The sequence below is a fragment of the Cimex lectularius genome, unplaced genomic scaffold (genome assembly GCF_000648675.2).
Source record: "Cimex lectularius strain Harlan isolate CLEC.00 unplaced genomic scaffold, Clec_2.1 scaffold294, whole genome shotgun sequence".
NCBI lineage: Eukaryota > Metazoa > Arthropoda > Insecta > Hemiptera > Cimicidae > Cimex > Cimex lectularius.
The window spans coordinates 102,486-108,293 of NW_019392821.1; positions in this window are offsets into that span (position 1 = coordinate 102,486).

Consider the following 5,808-nt stretch of genomic DNA (forward strand, 5'->3'; position numbering starts at 1 on the left):
TTTGGTACCGACTTAATAACCCCACAATGCCTTAACGTACTATTAACATTATGATTTAAAAGCATGATTAAAAATCAATTAAAGCACTGAATTTTTTTTGTTTCTAAATTAGTAAATAAACCTTACATAAAATCCTTGAAATAATTAAGAAAACGTATAAAACGACCCTTTTTTAATATTTTTTTAAAACTTGGGCTGGAAGCGAGACAAAGAAAATCATGCAATATAAATACTTACATATGTACTTTTGTTAACAAACACCATAAAAAGATTGTGTATTAAAAGAATGCTACTATTACAACATGATAATATGATTATGTCTTAAAAAAAATACAAATATTACAACAACATAATAAGATGGAATATTAAAAATTACTGATCAAAATAGGAAAATACTACAACCCCATAATAATATTATGTTTTGACAAATACTGATATTACAACATCTTAATAAAATTATGTCTCAACAAATACTGATATTACAACACCATAATAATGATGTGTTAAAAAAAAAAATTACTGATCAAAATAGGAAAATACTACAACCCCATAATAATATTATGTTTTGACAAATACTGATATTACAACATCTTAATAAAATTATGTCTCAACAAATACTGATATTACAACACCATAATAATGATGTGTTAAAAAAATGCTGATGTTAAAATACCACAATAACATTATGTCTTAAAAATGCTGGTATTACAAGATTATGTGTTGACAATAAAATTATGTGTTGAAAAATACTGATACTCGAACACCATAATAAGTATATATCTTAAAAATACCGTAATTATGTTATAAAAATACTGATCGAACAACAAAATAATAAAATTATCTCTTAAAAACAGCAGTATTACTACACCATCATAAGATTGTCTTTATGTGTTGTTTTTTGTTTTTTAGTGTATCATAACAGTGCATTATTTCAACTTTGAGTATTGTGATTTTTTGGGTTCAAAATTGTTAATTAATTCGCTAAAGATGATTTTATTAATTAAAAAAAAAAAGAAATGACAATAGAAGCCACACAACAAAATGTTGCACAACTAAACAACACAAAAGGAATGCTTGGTGAAGGTTTATCATGTGAAAGAATGAAGGTTTATCACATTCGGCTCTGTAAATTTATTCCTCTTACCATTCCCATCAACTTCATCTTATTACTTTAAAATACAAACAAATCGTTTTTAAACGGCTAATATATGACGTTTTAATATGCATGATTGGCGACAAAACTGTGTTCTTAATAATCTGCCAGTCGTTGGAAAACAAATATATCTTTAAAAATTAACCTTTATTATTTTAAATTTCAGAACAATTATAGAAATCAAAAAATGTATATTTATAAAAATAGCCAGTTCATAAAAAAATACACTTGTTACATTCTTCCATGTTTACTTTAAATTTTCTAAATGAATAATAAAATTGAGTTAAATAAAAACTAGATATGCAATTGTGAAATGTTACGCATTTTAGTACCTCAGTGCTTTCAAGCAGTTATATGGATTTTTAATGAAATTACATCATTATGTTCTGGATCATAATACTTTTTATAGGCTTTTAAAAAAAAAGTACTTTTACCATTAATAACAACGTGGAAAAAANATGGATTTTTAATGAAATTACATCATTATGTTCTGGATCATAATACTTTTTATAGGCTTTTAAAAAAAAGTACTTTTACCATTAATAACAACGTGGAAAAAATATCACCACGATATACTTGTATTGTGAAATAAACGAGCTGAAGTTAACATTCTTTAAAAACTATTACTTGTAATATTAAAGCGTGCCTATGAAGTTGTTTTCTTTTTGCGTAACATCGCTGAATAAAAATTGCTGCTAACTGCAGTTTAAAACTGTGTAAATCCTAGAAACTACCACTTTTCTGATCAATGTTTATTATAACTAAAATTTACGAATGGTCAATTGTTATGATTAGTCCACGGTAGGGTTTTCGCATTTCAACGTTTAAAGCCTCTTTTATTGAATCGTTTCACAGTAAACGGGTCAAAATATGCGAGCAAAGCATACAGAGCGGAAACAAAATAATAGAATATAAATATAAATATATTTATAAATAATAATACTTTATTCTCTATATGTCGGTGTTGAAAAGATGGATATAAAACTTCTCGCGGCATGGCGAGCCAGCCCCCCCTTGTTCGTTTGTTTGTTATTCTTCCAGATTCACTTATACTCCCATATTTTCTTTTGTCGCATTGTTAAAAGATGCAAAGGGCTGACTTTATGAACTGTTTATTTTAATGAGTCAATTTTTTGTTAGACGTAATGGGGTAGTTTTCGGTTGGAATGTACAGATCCTCATGAAGTTGTTCAATTGTGACAACTTACTCAGCTCGAGGAAAAAGGGTAATAATATTTGTTGAAATAATCCCGCCAAACCAGAAAAAATAAACACGGCAATGAGAATGACTTCTTTTAAAATAAATCTGAAAACAGTTAGGTTATTAATTTTACACTTTTAATCAAAACAAATAAATATCACAAATAAAAACACTTTAATACTTGTGAAAATGGATATACCTTCTAATAACAGTTTGAAATGATCACATTTGCTCATATATATTATCATTGTGTGTGGTGATTAGTGTCCGTTAGTCGATGATTATTCGGAAATCGTGAGATGCGGTCTGGTGTGATGTAGGTTTCAGAAAAACATTTTCTTTATAATCCCAACGTTTCGATCTTTATTGAGATCATCTTCAGGCCTGGGAATTACAAACATTGTTTAAATTTAACAAATACATATAGGAGGTGGAAAAAGTGAATGCATACAATGCAAAATATATTTTTTATATTCAGTCAAAGTATTTCTACTCACTCAAAGTGTTTGTTTTTTTGTGTAATTTTGACATTCTTGCGTGTCGTGTTGAGAGTGCCAGTGAGATATTGCTGTTTTATGTTTATACACATTGGATTTTGAAGGGGTGGGGAAGGAAGTCGGTATAGAAAAGACATTTTTGTATAAGGCGTCGGCTTCTTTGAGGTGAAAAGAGCTGACTAAGGGAAAAAACATTGGTAATGGTTCGGCCTATATGATCTAGGGTCTATATGATCCTTTCAGGATTATATAGACGGGGATAAATATGAAAAGGAAAGCTAAATTGTTGAAAAATTAGACTATGTGAAAATGTTTGATGTGTGGAGTGTGATGTGTTTTTTAGAAATGGTTTATATCAACAGAGATAAACACAGCATCAATTACAGAACAGATACATGTAACTCAGTCGCAGCTACGCCAATATCATTAATCAAATTCAATATAGATAACATACATATATCATCACATATAACATATAAACATAAAACAGCAATATCTCACTGGCACACGATACGCATGAATGGCACAATTGCACAGAAAACAAACACTTTGAGTTAGTAGAAATACTTTGACTGAATATAAAAAATATATTTTGCATTGTATAAATTCACTTTTTTCCACATCCTAAATGTATTTGTTAAATGTAAACAATGTTTGTAAATCTCAGGCCCTGAAGATGATCTCAATAAAGATCGAAACGTTGGCACGATAAAGAAAATGTTTTTCTGAAACCTACATCACACCAGACCGCAACTCATGATCTCTGAATAATTATATTATCATTTATCAGTAGTACGTACCGGACAATACTAACCTAGCTACATCAAAATTTTAATAATATCGCGTCAATTAGAAACAGATAAACTTATTCCTCCATCGGAAACCAGAAAATCTAGTATAACAAGAAAACGGAGTAATCTATCATTTTGTAATGTAACGGTACACATTTTTGAGGCAACAATCATTCAGATTTATAGATTGAAAATTTTTGATTTTCTAATATCTCTTACAGCTGACTTGAATTTATGAAACGGACACACTTTTGAACAAAATCAAGAGACTACTGACGTATGAATAATGAATAAATTAAGCTCGACCAGTATTAAAAAACATCACATTATATTTGAATAAAGTTACCAACATGTCAAACAAACTAATATAATAATATTAGAATAAAACACTTTGAGCCCTGAAGATGATCTCAATAAAGATCGAAACGTTGGCACGATAAAGAAAATGTCTTTCTGAAACCTACATCACACCAGACCGCATCTCACGATTTCTGAATAATTACTAAATATATCTTAACTTACTTAATTATTATATAATTAATTATTAGAACAAAAGTTGATGTTTCAGAACAAAGCTTTGCTATGGCATTGAAATCTCCAAAAAGCCCAAAGGACAAAGCTTTGTGTTTTTCTAGTCGTGTGCTACAAACAATTTCTAAAAAAATTAAATTGTTATATATTAAAAACTTGTAATTGTCAGAAAGACAATGTTTTCTTTGATTTTTGAATTTTTCTATGAGTTGTCAAAAATTATGTTTTGTTTCCAGTTTAATATTGTTTCCAGGATTTATAATGCAATAAATTTTAAAGCAAATAATACGATATAACTGGAATACGAAATCATTATTTTGTAATAATTTTATTTTTTATGATTAATTTCAATCTGTAAATAAATTATAAAATTGGCAGTGATGAACCATGTAAGTACAGATGAGGCAGAAACCTGTAAGATCATGGAGATGGGAGAGCTAGCCATTGGTAGAACTCTCAGTATTTAGGAGGGTAGTTTAATTGGTTTAGGGTTATGTTAAGAGGTCGGGGAGCCACTTTCTACTTGGTGGCGTGGAGAATTCTCTAGGAGGGTGGTATATTACACAATTGTCTTGTTGTACTGGATTCTTATCGAATGAGAGCTTGGAGAGGAGTTGGTTTATGGAAATGGTTTGTTCAACTGGATGGGATCGTCTGCCTTTTGAAATTGGTTTCAACAAATTAGGGAGTTATGAGATCGTGTCCTGAGGATTTTTTTACTAGGAGACGGAAAATTCTGAATTTGTCTTTTGAAGGGTAAATAGGAAAAACAGTAAGTAAGTGATGAAGTAATTTCTGTCTTACAAGTCCTCCTGTAACGTCCAAATACGCGTTGAGTGTCGTGGAGGAGGGGTGAAGTCACATTATAATTCATTTTCCATGCTCAAAAAATTAAAAATCCAGGGATTCGAACCAGAATCACTAGCTTTACAAACACGAGTCCAGAGCCCCGACCACTCGAACAGCACCGGAAAAGCATAGAGTCATGTAACTAGCCTGTCCATAACCGTAATCTAAACTACTCATAATCCTAACCCTAGTCTTACCAAACCTATTGAGGGTTAATACAAACAAATTGATTAACATAACCCGCCGCTAAATGAAACCCTTGTCTTAACCGTAACCTAACCTAAACTTCCATACTTCTTTCTATTTTTTATTTTTATAACTACGTTAATCTTCGAATTAAAATGAAATCTCCTTCAAGCTATGCAGAATTTGTGTATTAAAAGTGAGAGCTTTTTCATTTGCATTCAGAAACCAGTGTTTTTGATAGAAGTTTAGATTTGTTGTACAAACAAATTTTTACAGCTTCTTATTAAGAAAAAAAATTCATTTAGTGGCAGTTTAGTGGCTTGCAAGCCCATGAAAGTAGTTCTATGCTATTACCATGAGAAAACGTTAAAAAAAGATAATATGTGATATCATTAATTTTTATTTAATCTAAGAAAAAATAATTTTGTTTATTATTATAGAAACAAAATAGTTGGATAAATTCAATTTATTACTTAAATGACATACATAAACAGTTCATATTTTTAATATTTTTTAAAAATAAAATTTTCCGAACAATTATACTCTGCCTAATATAATTAACTGTTTATTATTTAATATTTAAAAAATTGAATGCTCACA